Source organism: Panthera uncia, assembly GCF_023721935.1.
Source record: "Panthera uncia isolate 11264 chromosome B2 unlocalized genomic scaffold, Puncia_PCG_1.0 HiC_scaffold_24, whole genome shotgun sequence".
Classification (NCBI taxonomy): Eukaryota; Metazoa; Chordata; class Mammalia; order Carnivora; family Felidae; genus Panthera; species Panthera uncia.
In genome coordinates this window covers 14,183,739-14,199,868 of record NW_026057580.1, presented here as the reverse complement: position 1 = coordinate 14,199,868, position 16,130 = coordinate 14,183,739, and the positions used below count along the sequence as shown (strand labels likewise).

Below are 16,130 nucleotides of genomic sequence, written 5' to 3'. Positions count from 1 at the left end.
CTCACCCTGGCTGCCAGGCGGAAGGTCAATCTGAGGAGCACGGTGGGTGGCCAAGACAGAATGCAGTCAGGAATGTTCTATGACCATCTGGGCATGAAGCAATGCAGCTGCAGCTTACAAGGATGAAAAGTGGAGAGATTTGGGTAGGGACTTGGTAACTAATTGGATTGGGGATGATGAAGGAATTAAACAAAAATATGGGCTTGGTTTTGGTTTGGGTGACTGGAGAGATGACGGTGTCACTGACCGGGAAAGAAAATACAGGGTAAGGAGAGGATGTCGGGAAGAAGGTTATTAGTGTGGCATTTTGTCCTTGAGGAAACACCCAAGGGGTATATTCCTCAAATAGTTACATATTGGGATGAGGCTCTCAGGGAACAGATGAAGGCTAAAAGTTACAATCTGGGAATGAAGGAATGAATTCTGGATGGCATTGGATTTCAAGGCAGGGGTCTTCATGAGCCTTACCCATAAGTAACTCATAACCAGGCACAACATCAACGTCAGTTTATTGTCCCTTCGAGGGCCCATCACAACTGCAGATCTGGATGGATTTGTGTGGCCCAGATCCTTGAAGTCCTTTTGATGCTAACAGGAGCAGGGGAGCCCAGCAGTGCATTCTTACTGTTGAGCGAGGATGAGCTACTCACCCATCAGTTGTTAGAGTGTCCTTCCCAGAGATTCATTTCACAGCCCAGAAGCAGCTTGCTTGTTATGGTGGAAGGAAAATGGATTCACTGATATGGGCTGCAAGGTCAAAGCCAAGGACACTCTTCTTTGTGACAAGATGGGTTCCCCTGAGCAACAAGATTGGGGAAAGGGTCTCTTTTAGCCCTTTATCAGCATGAGTTAGTTTCCTGTATAATATTTGTCAGCTTGAATGACCCAGAGCCTAGCTTTCAAGGAGAGACAATGTACCGTATAAAGGCATCAAGGTACATCAGAGAGTCACAGAAGCCCGTGTGGGCACTGCCACTTTTCAGTGCAGAGGACTGGGACAAGTTATTCCTCCTCTCTGAATCTGAGTTCCCTGATCTTGTTAACATGGGGGTAACAAGAAAAATATCTGTTCTACTTTTTACGGCTATGACAATCATTAAATAAGAAATATTTCTAGAAGTTTCATGCAAATGCTAAGATTGTTTGAAGATGCCAGACAGAAAGCCTACACTTTGTAGGCCTCCATGTAAACAGTTGTCAAGTGTGTGTGAACTATACTCAAGTTGATTCGCTCATTTATTCAACCCACTTATGGAATAAATGCCCACTGAGTGCCTACTTGGTATGAGATATGAGGGATAAAAAGAGAATGGACACTCTGACTGCCAAGTGATCTCTCAGCACAAGGGCAAGGGGTCTTGGCTAGTCAGCACCCACATGATGGGCACACATGCATCTCTATAACCAGAGGGAAGGAGCAGAGGGGTTGGCTTTGACTTGAGAACTTGGCCAGACCACTTTGGCAAGGCTGTTCTGTATCCTCTGCCCTTTAATATAAGGACTTTGACCAGAGAGCTGGTGCCGTGAGTAAGGCAGAGCTTAGGTCAGCAGTTTGACCCTCTGGGCCCTAACATAGGGAGGCTTCATTAAGGTCATTAAGCCTAATGTCTACTGATGGAATTACCCTGTGATGTGTCGAAGGGAGACAAATGATGGACTCCATGTTCAGCTTTTATCATCCTGGGATTTAATTTCTCAAGAGAGGAAAAAGTGACAATGGTTGTGTTTACAAGATTCCAAAAAAGCAAGGTAAAAAAAAAGAATGAATTTTAATGGAATTGAATGGATTTCAATGCAGTCTTCTATCATAAAATGACTTAGATAAAACCTCAGCCTTTGGGAGTGGGTTTTGCCATCCTGCAAATGTCTTTGCCTGTCGTAGATGCAGCCAGTGAGCAAAACCAAAGCGTGAGGGACATTGAAGTGAAAAGCATATATTGCAAAGGAGTCTTAGGTTAATGTCTGTCTTTGTACAAGTGTGAATTGCAACCCTTTCCAAAGTGTATTTAACTAAAGAAATTCTGAAGCATTAAAGAGCAAGAGAGAGCATGATTTGCTACCAACTCAGCGTATATTCAGTGGTGCCACCATTATTTCTTTAAGATATAACTTTTTCACTGAATGAAAGCCTCTGGGCACATTTTCTCCAAGAGAGTATTAATATTCCAAAAGTTTGTCCATATAATTATGTAGGAAAAGGTAAATCTGGGACCCCACGACATGGACCCCTAAAGGGATACATGGAGGAATTCAAGCTAGATCTTTAGTTTCTCAAGCATGAAATACTTTATCCTACCTTAGGGCCCCTCACACATGCTGTTCACTTCTCTTTTCCCTTCTGTCTTCAAATGACCAGCCCCTTTTTATCTTTTAGGTCTGGGCTTAAATGTCACTTCCTTAGATAAGCTTTCCCCATGCATGGCCTAAGCGGGGTTCCCTCATCTTCCACTGTGATTCTTTAGCATTGAAACCCAGATTCCCAGAAAGTATCTATCACATTTTATAAGTATGCATCTATTTATTTGTTCACGTTTGTCCTATCTCCTACCCTGTATTGCAAGGCCCACCAAGCAAGGGCTATCCACAAGTGTTTTATTCCCCAAGATACACTCAGTGTCTCCAAGAATATTTGGTGTGTAACAGGTGGTCAACAGAAACATGACGTGGAAATGATGAATTACCTCTGACCATTGCTGACTTGGTGGGAGAGGACTCATTTGGGAGGCAGCTGGTGTGGACCCAAGTGTACATCTATCTCCTACTCTGGTTACGAAAATTTTGGCAACGAGCATCTTTTCTCAATTCTGTTAGGCTTATTTCAATTCTGTGTTTTTACAAACACGTTGCACCTCCTCAGCTAGAAATGGGGCGAAGAGCGGGAGCACCCCTCTGTTGTAGGCACTGTGAGCTCCTTGCAACAGAGGCTAGGGCTCACTCACACATGTATTCCCCAGCACTGAGCACAGTGCCTGGCATAGAACACGACCAAGGTATGCTTGCCGAAGTTAGCCAAAATTAGATATTTGAAGTGCTTTCTGCTTTCTCTCCAGGAGAAGGAAATTGAAACAATTCTAGACAAGCCTCTGATTTTCTGTCCATCAAGTTTTGCGGCAGTAAGGCTAATCTTCCTGGGAGATCATAAAAGATTGCACAGTTGGGAAAAATATATGACAAAAAATAGAATCAAAGCTTTTTTCCTGAATGTAGATTAAAGAGAGCCACTTGTTACAGTGCTGCAGAGATAAATTTCTTCTGTATCTGCCTAGTTATGACCAACTAATAAGGCATAGAAATGTTGTATTCTGTCTCTCTGAGATCCTAAAATAAGGAGACATATGTATACAAGGAAATAAATGGAAAGAAAAAAAAGACTCAAATAGAGATATGTTTTTAGACTTCTAGAGGTGCAATGGACATATATAACTGCCCCTACCTTTAGGATAGGTTATTTTTAAAATAACAATTTGGTGGGACGTCTAAGTGGTTCAGTTGGTTAAGCATCCAACTCTTTTTTTTTTATTTTTTTTAACGTTTTATTTATTTTTGAGACAGGGAGAGACACAGCATGAACAGGGGAGGGTCAGAGAGAGGGAGACACAGAATCCGAAACAAGCTTCAGACTCTGAGCTGTCAGCACAGAGCCCGACGCGGGGCTCAAACTCACAGACCGAGAGATCATGACCTGAGCTGAAGTCGGGCACTCACCCGACTGAGCCACCCAGGCGCCCCAAGCGTCCAACTCTTGATTTTGGCTCAGGTCATGGTCTTACGGTTTTTGAGTTTGAGCCCTGCATCCAACTCCACGTTGGCTGACAGTGTGGAGTCTGCTTGGGATTCTCTCTCTCTCTCTCTCTCTCTCTGAATATATATATATATATGTGTGAATATATACATATATATACACATATATATGTGTGAATATATACATATATATGTGTGTGTATATACATATATTTTTTTTCCCCTCACCCCCCAATAAATAAATAAACTTAAAAAAAAAAACAATTTGGTTAGATCAATTCTACCCATTTCCAAGAAGGAATTTGCAAGGTTCTCAAAAATATTCTATGCCATTCTGGAAATAATTCCTTATGTAGCTTGAAGAGCTGACATTAGAAGAGGGAGACAGTCAGATAAAGGAGGGAGGCCATCCAGCGTGGTCAGAGTAATGACGACAGGGTATATATTCCATTCTTTACCTGGGGGCATTTCTTATTTTGTCATTTGAATGTTCCAGTAGCTGACCTTCAGCTTTCACTTGGAGCCTTTTGTCTCTCTCTCTCTCTCTCTCTCTCTCTCTCTCTCTCTCTTCTTTTTATTCATTTATTTAATTCATTAATAATAAAATAATACTAAATAGTCCTCATTCATTGAGGTCATAAAAGCAGACACTTGGGAGTCAGTGTCTTGGGGTTAAAATCCCAGCTCTAGAGTTTTCTGGTTAGCTATGCTTACTAACTAATCTGTGTGTATCAGTTTTCTCTTCTGCACAATGGAGCCATGATAGTAGCTACCTCGTGAATAGGGTTGGAGTGACGGATTAAGTGAGAAACTACCTATGAAACACAGTGCTGTCTTCTATGCATTTGTGGAGAGGCAGCTCTTTTGTTCTTTCTTTATGGGATAGTCAATATGCTGCATGAATTACACGTATTCATAAATAATATTATTTAAACTTTACATTAACTTCAGGGAAGGTACAGTTACCTCCATTTACAGAAAAAGAAATTGAGGTTTGGAAAAAGAACAAAATAAAAGAAATTGGGGTTTGGGAGGGTTGACCATCAAGGCATAAGGCTAGAAAGTGACAGAAGCCAAGTCTTGAGTTTGGAACTTTTGGATCCAAGCCCTGTGCTCTTTTCACTGTATAAGACATTCTCTGTTGAAAAATAAGATTGATGCATGGAGTCATAATTTTATGATTGTATCATTTATCTTATTGCTTTAAATTGACACACGGAGCTTCTCTGCAACTCTGCCAATTTCTGGACGTATTTTCACTTTCATTTTGTATTTTGGCTTACAAGCCTGGAAAGACTAAATAGTGCCTATATAGAGGGTCTGGAACTTTAAAACTATGACTTATTGATCTTAGGATGCAGCCTCCTTTTTAAAAAGGCATCACTGTGCTGTTGACTCCTATCCACCTTACAAGAGCCCTGAAATCTTTTTTCTATCATGTGGACCACTAGTCACTCAACAAGTCACTCATCTAGTCACTCAAACAAGACATCAGAACTTGGGTTTCCTTTCTCCAGCTTTTGGCCCTCATTTTCTCTCTGTTGGCTTTACTCTCAATTATACTGTCTTAGCAGTGGCTAGATAGCACAGGCAGCTCCAGGACCATATCCTAGTTTCTCCGTAAGTCCAACAGAAGGAAAGACTGACTCTTAGGCACATTTCTGACAAAAGCCCCAAATCTGAGCAAAGTCTGAGCTGTTTTTACTATGTCGTAATGAGGATTCATATAACGTCTTCTAAGAGTTACAAAGAAACAGCCTTAACTAGCTTTGCTAGTTAACTAGTTAACTATGTTCTCTTAACTAGAGAACATAATTACAGTTTTAAAACATGATTCTTCACAAACTACACTGTAAATGAGAATGTCATGAACGCAACACTAAGTAGCTTGCTTTGCAAATCTATTAGAAGACCTTTTTTTTTTCCATTTTAAAAACAGAAAATTGGCCCCAAGTTGATCGTGTGTCCATTTTGGACGAATCGTAGTGCTCACAGGGAGTCAATGCTCCCATTGGCCAATCCAAGTTACCGGCCCAATCAGGAAGCTCCGCTTGAAGCTAATGGGCTGTGAATGGAACAGGTGCAGATTCCAAAGAAAGTTCAGGGTTCCTTTAACAAAAGGGCAAATGGATTCTAGTTGTCAATCATTATAACAACTCTTCACTTTTCCTTTCAGAATTCTAATCTGCTTGGTCATGGGCATTTTCCCCCTTCCCTCAATTCATTCTGCTCCCACCCATGGACAAGCTGACTTCCACACCACAAGATTCCTTACCTTGCTTCTCTCCAGCCTGGGTCCTCTTTAACACCATGCCCTTTTTTGATCTCTCGTCAATTGTCAAGATGGGCTTGTTGGCCAAAAGAAAATTAGCTGTGTGTATAAAAGTAATACGGGTCAACATATTTTGGGGATTTTGTTACAAATGATGTATTTGAATTATTATTAATTATGTATTTTGAATTATGTATTTATCCTGGATCTGGCCCAAGGTTTTTAAAAATATACTTATGTAATAGTTGTATTTTAATGTGATCTTGCTGTGACTAAAGTACGAACTTTGCCATTAAGTGAGACAATTACCAGAGCAATAAATCTTGCCAAAAATTCATGGTGATGCAACAGAACATGACCTCAGATCACTTTTCCCTGGCCTCTTGTCTCCCACAGCTTTCCTTTCTCTAGGGGCTCCGTATTTTTTTATTTTTCATGAACCACATTTTGGTCCCTGCTTCTTTTTTCAGCTTGTCTCTGGTGTCTCTTGGGTTAAGCAGAGTGAAGAGGGATTCTAGAATCCCCAAATCTAGCCATTTCTTATCCAAAACCAGTTATTCACTGACTGCAATTCAGGAAGCAATTTCTAAGTCTCTAACATCATCCCAGCCTCCTCCAAATCCATCCTGCTTCTCACGTACAGTAAAGCATGCTGGTTAATAAAATGGGCTTTCACAATGGAGAGACCTGGGTCAGAATACCAGCTGTGTTGTTTATTATTATCTGTGTGATCTTGGACAAGTTACTTAATCTTTTTAAGTCTTTGCTTCCTCATTTGTGAAATGGGACTGATAGCACCTGTCTCACAGGGTTATTTATAGAGATGAAGAGAGCTCATAAGAGATTCAGAGCTTCAGGCACATGGTGGGCCCTTGGTAAATGTTAACTATTATTATTATTACAAACTCTTTTCCATGTTTTACTTCAAAATTAGAATCTTTACAAACCCCCCCACATTGTAATGACCATTTTAGTGATGTCAGCCTTTGAGTTAATATAAGTAAGGGCAGACTCTCTAGTGGAGGAGGAGGCTGTGAAAGAAAGTTCCAGTTATTCATTAATTCATTCCACCAACAACTATTTTCTTGAGCATGTACACTTGTACTTGAATTATCAACAGTTTGTTTGATAAGTGGTTTTGTTTGTTTAAAAGTTTATAGCAGGGAACTGTTATGTTCTGAGGGTCATGCAAAAGAGACATAAAACTGCATTCCTGTCCTCAAGGGGACTTTACTTTTGTGGAAAAGTCCTGACTCAATCCATGAAGGAATAATGCAGGAGCAAAGACTGCTTATCATCAGGAGGTGATGTGCACAATGCGTGTTCTTAGAGGGTTCTAGAAAGCATATGAGCAGTGCTCCCCAAAACCCTGGTGGAGAGAATGAGTAATGGGTGAATCAGTGGGATGAGTGAAGGTTGTTGACAAGGACCCCTGGCTTCAGTCCAGCCCACTCCCAGGCTCTCCCCGGGAGTCTGTAGGCCGACTGCGGTGGGGACAGAGATTACTGGTAATGTTAGGCATGCCCAAGAGCACATTAGTTTATAAAGGGATAGATAGAACTAGCAACCCACCCTAATCCCCCTCACAGCCCAACCAGTGACTTCATGGGATTGTAACTCCTCCAGGACTCACCTCCTCTTGTCTACACCCACCTGGTCCTCTCACAGAGACACAATGTAATTGATGCTCCTGCAGCTGCCATCAAAACCTACTTGTCCCCTCAGCTTGAACCTCAAGCTCTTGGGATTGTCTGAGAGATTCTCCGTGAAGAACGTAAGAGAGGAACAATCTAATTCTCACAGAAGTAGCTGCTACCCTGGGCAGACTGAGTGGGTTCGAGTGAATATCATTAGGTACGTAAAAGTTGGAGCTTATATCTACTGACGTTCTTCTACTCTGGCACTGGGCAAGGTGAACATTTCTATCAAATCTTCCTAAAAGGATCATCATTATTTCATACTGAATGTCCTTTTACCACAGACACGCACTCGCTCTCAGTCTAAATATGCTTATTTTGTTGTTTCATTTTTTATTTCAATGAAAGTTCTTTCTATTTTACTGAATGACTATACTTAGGAGCACCAGGTCTCATGGAACAGAGAGCCGTTTTATAGATCTGAAGTCAATGGTAAGATGAGATCTGAGACTAAGGATTTGAAGCAAAGAATGCGTGGAAAGGGGATGTAAAAATAAAATCTAGTAGTTTTACCTTTTTCTGCAGTTTTTAAGAATCTTGATCATTTAGGGGCAGCTGGGTGGCTCAGTCGGTTGAGCGTCCTACTTTGGCTCAGGTCATGATCTCACAGTCCGTGAATTCGAGTCCTGCATCCGGCTCTGTGCTGACAGCTCGGAGCCTGGAGCCTGCTTCAGATTCTGTGTCTCCCCCTCTCTGCCCCTCCCCTGCTCATGCGCTCTCTCTCTCTCTCTCTCTCTCTCTCTCTCTCTCTGTCAAAAATAAATAAAAACATTAAAAAGAAAAGAATCTTGATCATTTAAAAATTTACCTACAGAAAATTCTCTTTTTTGGTTTAGAGCTCTGTATGTTTTCATGCATGCAGAAACATCTATAACCACCACCACGGACAGGATACAGAATAGTTCCATCACCTGAAAATATTCCCTTGTGCTACCCTTTGGTAGTCCCCCACCCCTCTGCAATCTTGTCAGCCATTGATTTGCTCTCCATCACTATAATGTTGCCTTCCCAGAATGTCATACAAGTGGGACCATTCAGTATGCAATCTTTTGAGACTGGCTTCTCTGACTTGGTACATACAGCTGAAATTCATCCGTGTTTTGGAGGTATTCATTCTTTTTAATGGCTAAGTGGTATATCATTGTATGGATGTACCACAATTTTTTTTTTTATTCATTTAGCTATTGAGGGGCATTTAGGTTGTCTCCAGTTTGCACCAATTATAAATTCTGCTATGCACATTCATGTACAGGCTTTTGTGAGAACCGAAGTTTTCATCTCTCTAGGATGATATCCAGGAGATGACGAGCGAGTCTTATGGTTAACATATATTTGACTTTACACGGAATTGCCAAAGTGTTTTGTCAGAATGACTGTACAATTCTGCCTTCTCACTGACAATGTACAAGAATTCCAGTTGTTCTGTATCCTTGCTACCACATGAGGTTATCACGTGTATATATTTTTACCATTCTGATAGGTATACTGTGGTATCATTGTATTTATTTCTATTTCTCTGCTGAATCATGACATTTATCATCTTTTCATGTGCTGATTTGCCATTGGCATGTCTTCTCTGGGGATATGTCTGTTCAGATTCTTTTTGCCAAATAAAAACAACTTTTTTTTAATGTTTATTTTTGAGAGTGCGAGAACGTGAGTGGGGGAGGGGTAGACAGAGGGGGACATAGGATCTGAAGCGGGCTCTGTGCTGACAGCAGAGAGCCCTATGCAGGATCATGACCTGAGCTGAGGTCGGACACTTAACCCGCTAAGCCACCCAGGTGCCCCTCTTTTTGCCAATTTTTAATTGGGTTGTTTTCTTATCTTTGAGTTGTGAAAATTCTTCACAAATTCTGGATACAAGTTCTTTATTTCCTCCTTTTCTTACTTCTGGAAGAGACTGTGTAGAATTGCTATGATTTCAGGGCGCCTGGGTGGCTCAGTCGGTTGAGCATCTGACTTCGGCTCAGGTCATGATCTCAGAGCTCGTGAGTTCAAGCCCCGTGTTGGGCTCTGTGCTGACAGCTCAGACAGAGCCTGGAGCCTGCTTCAGATTCTGTGTCTCCCTGTCTCTCTGCCCCTAACCCACTAGCATTCTGTCTCTGTCTCTCTCAAAAATAAATAAACATTGGGGCGCCTGGGTGGCTCAGTCGGTTGAGCATCCGATTTCAGCTCAGGTCACGATCTTGCGGTCTATGAGTTCAAGCCCCTTGTCAGGCTCTGGGCTGATGGCCCAGAGCCTGGGGCCTGCTTCCGATTCTGTGTCTCCCTCTCTCTCTGCCCCTCCCCCGTTCATGCTCTGTCTCTCTCTGTCTCAAAAATAAATAAATGTTAAAAAAAACAATTAAAAAAAAAAGAAAAAAGAAAAAAATAAATAAACATTAAAAAAAAAAGAATCGCTATGATTTCTTTCTTAAAGGTTTGGTTGAATCCATTAATAAAGACATCTGGGCTTGGGAGTTTTTTGAGTTTTGGTAGGGGTTTTTTGGGAAGATTTTCAACTATGAATTCAATATCTTTACTGTATATGGGACTATTCAGGTTATCTCCTATTTTTTTTTTTGATTACAATGTTTTTTATTTATTTTTATTATTATTTTTAAATATAATTTATTGTCAAGTTAGCTAACATACAGAGTATACGGTGTGCTCTTGACTTCGAGAGTAGATTCCCATGATTCATGACTTACATACAATGTCCAGGGCTCATCCCAACACATGCCCTCCTCAATGCCCATCACCCATTTTCCCCTCCCGTCCCCACCAATCCTCAGTTTGTTCTCTGTATTTAAGAGTTTCTTACGGTTTAGGGTTATCTCCTACTTCTTGAATGAGTTTTGTGTCTTTTAAGATTTGGTTCTTTTCATTTAAGTATCTAATTTATATGCAAAAAGTTGCCTATATTGTTCCTTTATTACCTTCTCCTGATTGTGAAGTTTGCATTGCTATCCGTCTTTCACACCTGATACTGATAAAATACACCTTCTCTCTTTTTCTCTTGGCAAATCCAGAGACAAATTTATTAATTCTATTGATCTTTTACAAGAACTAGCTTCTGGTTTCACTGATTTTTTCCATTGTTTTATCTTGTTTCAATTTCATTTTTTTTCTTATATTATTTTATTCCTTGTTGCTTTAGGGTTAGCTGGTTTCTTAAGGTACACGCTTAGATTTGAGATCTTTATTCCCTTCCTAAATGAGCATTTCAAGTATAAATTTCTTTCTAGGAACTGCTTTAGCTACATCCCACAAATTTTGATACATTGTATGTTCCTTTACATTCGGATCAAAATATTTTATAATTATCCTTCAGGCTTCTTGATTAACCAATGAATTTCTGAAAGTGAATTGCTTTATTTCCCAATATTTAGAGGTTTTCCAGAAACATTTTTTATTGATGTAATTGGTTCTATTATAGTCAGAGAATATATTTGTGTTGTTTCATTCTTTTACATATAATGTTTGTTTTGTGATACAGAATATGGTTTATTTTGGTGACTATTCCATGCGTACTTGAAAACAGTGTGGGTTCTGTTGTTATTTAAAAAAAAATTTTTTTTTTTTTAACGTTTATTTATTTTTGAGACAGACAGAGACAGAGCATGAATGGGGGAGGGTCAGAGAGAGGGAGACACAGAATCTGAAACAGGCTCCGGGCTCTGAGCTGTCAGCACAGGGGCCCGATGAGGGGCTCGAACTCACGGATCACGAGATCGTGACCTGAGCCGAAGTCGGCGCTCAACCGACTGAGCCACCCAGGCGCCCCGGTTCTGTTGTTATTTAGATGGGATATTCTATAAAAGTTCATTTGGCCAAATTGGCTGTAGTACTGTTTCAGTCTTCTATATTCTTAGTGATTTTTTTTTTTTTTGTCTATTTGTGCTATCAATTACTAAGAAAAAAATTTTGTAGTCTCCAACTATATTCGTGTATTTGTTTCTTCCTTCAGTTCTGTCAGCTTTGCTTCACGTATTTTGAAAGTTTTTTATTAGGTACATACACACTTAGAGTTGTTATATCTTCTTGATGGGTTGACTCATCATTGTGTAATATCCAACTTTATCGCTGATAATTTCCTTGTTCTGGGGTCTATTTTGTCAGATATGAATATAACCACTAACTTTCTTTTGATTAGTGTTTGCATGGTATTTTTTTCCATCCTTTTCCTTATAATTATCTGTATCATTATGCTTGAAGTGAGATTCTGTAACATTGTAGAGCTGAGTATCTTTTAAAATCCAATCCAACAATCTCCAGCTTTTAATTGATGTGTTTAGATCATTTTTATTTAGTGTAAATATTCATATGGTTGGATTTAGGTGTGCCGTCTAACAGTAAGTTTTATGTTTGTTCTCTTTGTCCCCCCATCAAGCCTATTAGATTATTTGAAAATTTCTTCCCATTACATTTTGATTTACTTATTGGCTTTTTACTACATTTCTTTATATAACTTTTATAGTTGTTGCTTTAGGAGTGGTTATGACATACATACCTAACTTTTCTCAGTCTGCTTACAGGTCATAGTTTGCCACTCGAAGAAACCTTACCACTATATAAATCCCTTTACCTTCACCTTTATGCCATATCATTTGAGTCTGAATATATTTAAACCCCGTAAGACATGTGATAATTTTTGCTTTCAACAATCATACAAATGTATGGATGTTACACAGATTTACATGTTAGCCTTGCATTGGGGCCATGCTAATTTTCTCTGTACTGTTCCAATTTTAGTATATGTGCAGCCAAAGTGAGCACTAAATATGTCTTTGAAGTGCTTTCCTGGTAAATAGTTACCCAAAGCTTGCACTAACTGTGTGAAACTATGATTATCAGAAGTAGTGTATGATCAAGGAAGTGTTTTTCTCTGGACAAAGCTGGAATAGACTCTAACCAATTATGATTTGACATTAAAGGGTACAAAACAAAGATTTTTTTTATCTTGAGTGAAAGCAGAATGTGGACTTAAAAACTAGAAATATGCACAAAGGTACTTCATCACCAACGCGGACTTGTGTGTGTGTGTGTGTGTGTGTGTGTGTGTGGCAACATGAAGATTTAGAATATCAAAACTATCAGTTGTCTGTAGGGATGTCCAAATGGAAGGTATTATCTAGAGATTAAAAGGGAACTGGTTCATTTCCAATAAGCAGTAAGCAGTAGATGTTTAGAGAAAACAAAATGGAAGCCAACTCTGCTAGGCTGGAAGTCAGGAAAGTGGAGGTCACACCATACATTGTTTAGATCATAGCCAAGAACATGATCACACGTGTAAAGCATTTTTCATCTAAAGAAAAAAAAAACCCTCAAGGGCATTTCACGCATATAATTTTATTTACCTCTGCCACATCGCTATTGCAAATATTGTCTGCAGTCCAGAGCAGGAAGTGATGAGTCTGTGCAGCATGCAGTGAAGGTATGCAGTCATTGGCTCAGAATGTACGAGCTGTGAAGGTGACTGTTTCTCTAAAGGCTTTGGTGATGTAAGCCTGAAACCAAGGAGGAGGAGAGCAATTAGACCTCACCTTGATTAAGCTGTAGTGTATTGTGAGGGCTTGCAAGTTGGGCTTGGCGACTTCTTCAGTGAAAAGGAACATTTGTACTTGTGGTTTCTGGGGAAACGGCCTGCCATAAAGGGTGGTCAGGGTACCCTGCCATCTTCTCTGCCTGTCAGGTGCCTGGCCATTCAGGAAGATTCAGCGGAGTGCCTTCTGCTTTATGAGGCCTTTCTGTCTACCCACTCCCACTGTGGTGAATAATCTGTCTACATGCTGATTTATGGAGCCCAATTCATGTGACAGCCTTAGTCTTCCTTCCATGTGACTATTATCCTGAAATGGAACTTAATCTCCATTCAGACCAGGACAGTGTCTTTGTTTCTTCAGAATGACTTACCCAGCATGCACTAAATTTGAGAGAGGCAGTTAGTAGAGTAGTTGGGAGCAGAGGCTCAGTCTTTCTGCGTTCAAATCTGCCATTTTCTAGTTGAATGACTAGAGGCAAGTTACTTAAATACTTTAAACCTGTTTCCCCCTTTGGAACACTGGGATAATAACACTAACTGTAAAGATGAAACAAGTTAAGATCTCCAGTGCTTTTTTTTGTCTGGTACGTAACAAGTATTATTATTTTTATTATTAAGGGATTACTTTGTTTTCTTGCAAAGCTGTGAAATAAATGCATTTTTTGTGAGCAAGGCAAGAGAGAGCAGCAACAGGATTAGCTAGAGAGAAGGCAGAGAAAACAAATGAAAGTTGACCAGATTTCAGATGCAAAAGATTTTGTACCTATTTTTAAAATAAATGAAAGGTGGGAACATACCTTGGTACAACCCCTTTGGCAGTGTCTATTCAAGAACATTCTTGTACGCTATAACTTATAAATGCCACTCCTAAGGATATACCCAACAGAAAAGTGTCCGTGTTATCACCAAAGAATGTTTGATAGAATGTTCATAGCAGCAGTATCTATAGTAGTCATTAACTGGAAACCATGCAAATGTACATCAACCAAAAATACGGATGTTAAGTTGTGGCAATGAAAATGAATGATTTACAACCACACACAACAGAATGGATGAATGTCACAAATGTAATGGTGTGCAAAAGATGCCAAACATCAAGAGTATATATACTGTATTTACTGTAAGATTCCGGACAAGTGCTATTACACGTCAAGATAATGTTTACTCTGGCGGAAGAGAGCGGTGGAGGGGGAGGAAAGGAAGAGAAGAGAGACCAAAAGGAGCTTCTGGGGGTGTAGTTAGTATTTTAATTCTTCATCTGGCGTTCCATGGGTGAGTTCAGTTCATTGAACTGGACATTTGTGATACGTGCATTTTTCCATATGTGCATCATACTTCACTACAAAACAGAGAACGAAATTTGACTAGGAAAGAAAGGAATGAAAAGAAGAGACAAGAGAAGAAAGTGGGAAAAAAAGTATGCCTAGAAGATCAGCAAGACGCGGGTGCTCGGCTCCGGCTGCCCCTGACCAGGTTGGCTCACCCCTCTACCTTAGACATGAGCCCTGCCCACCCCCACCCCATGTCCTACCCCATTTGCCCAGCTCCAGGATGGCTCCTCATAGGGGTCCTTTCTTTCCTTGCCCCCTCTCCACAGCTCCTCCCCACTCTGAGCACGGCTAAGGCAGGAAGGGGCTTTCCGAGTGGGTAACGCCAATAATCGAGTAACTTGGACGAGCTAAAGCATCGTTAATGACACATAAGACTTAAAGCCATCTTTTCTCCCCTCTCTTTTCCCGTTCGCTTGGACTCCCTCTCCCTCCCTTTACCTTTCCCATAAGGTCCCCGGGGCCTCGTAGGCGGTGCCAGCCCGGGTCGGCCGCGACTGCCTCCGGTCCAGCGGGGCCGGGGCGGCGGGGCAGGGGGCGGGGGCCGGGGCCAGGGCAGAGGCCGCGCTCGCCGGGCGCCCCTCCCGCCCAGCCCCGCCCGGGCTGACCCCGCCCCGCGGCCTCCGGCTATTTTGGGCGCGTTGGCGGCGACGCGGGGATAGCTGACTGGAGCGGATCCTGTGACACCTCCCTGCAGCCCGGCACTTGTTGCTCCGGGGACCTGCTGCCATCCTTGAACCCACCTTTCCCCTCTCCTCCTTTGCATGTGATCTCTCGGGACATTTGATCTGTCAGACACTGCGGTTCCCGGCTTGAGAAATAGATCCGATAATAATAATAATAATAGCCGCTCTCAAGGAGGGCCCCGCAGAGCAGGAGCAGGAGCGCAGAGCGCTGGCTCAGGCGCCGCAGAGGTGGCGCCTCCCCGCCCCGGGACGCTGGCCCCGGGCGCCGACGGCATGACGGACTCGGCGACAGCTAACGGGGACGACAGGGACCCCGAGATCGAACTCTTCGTGAAGGTAGGTCGGCGTCCCTGCGCCCGCCGCACCTGTCGCGCCTGCAGTCGGGCTCCCGGCTGCGCGGGCTCACGTGCCTGGGCGCGGACAGAGCCGGGACGCTGGACCCTCCCCAGGGAGGACAACCCAGCCCCAGCGATCCCTTGGGTGGCCTTCCTGCGAGCCAGAGAGCCTCGCTTCGGGGCTCCCGGCTGCTGTGGAGTCAGGTGCAATCTTGCAGGTGGCTGTCTTCTTGGAGAGTTGGCCGGCCGTTTGTCAGATCCGCTGTAGAGCAAGCGGGTCGCCGCTACAGGTCCCTGCCCGGTGCGATTCTGGCTAGTCCTTAAGAGCCATCTCAAGGTATAAGGAGGTGGCCGGAACCTGCCTGGAGCCGTGAGCGTGCCTCTAAAATTGGGTGGGAGAGAGGGCTAAGAGAGGGAAGGGAAGAAAAGGAAACATTGCCGATCCGGACAATTATCTTTGGCAAAATAAAAATAACAGTTCTTCAAATGTCTTTTCTCTCTTTTGCTGAGAGCTACTAAAAAAAAAAAAAAAAAAAAAAAAAAA

At 41.9% G+C, this 16,130-nt stretch overlaps 1 protein-coding gene, 1 long non-coding RNA gene and 1 other non-coding gene across 3 annotated transcripts in view; 1 reads left to right on the top strand and 2 right to left on the bottom strand.

Annotated features, from left to right (window-relative positions):
- CLIC5 (chloride intracellular channel 5) overlaps positions 1–16,130 on the top strand; it is a 119,969-nt gene that overhangs the window by 44,633 nt on the left and 59,206 nt on the right. The window lies entirely within an intron of this gene.
- On the bottom strand, positions 246–15,149 carry LOC125937903 (uncharacterized). The gene is made up of 4 exons (XR_007462544.1): positions 15,007–15,149; positions 13,053–13,202; positions 6,017–6,112; positions 246–797 (listed from the first exon to the last, which is right to left on the bottom strand). It is a non-coding gene; the product is annotated as an uncharacterized LOC125937903 (long non-coding RNA).
- On the bottom strand, positions 12,364–12,471 carry LOC125939187 (U6 spliceosomal RNA). The gene has a single exon (XR_007462950.1). It is a non-coding gene; the product is annotated as a U6 spliceosomal RNA (small nuclear RNA).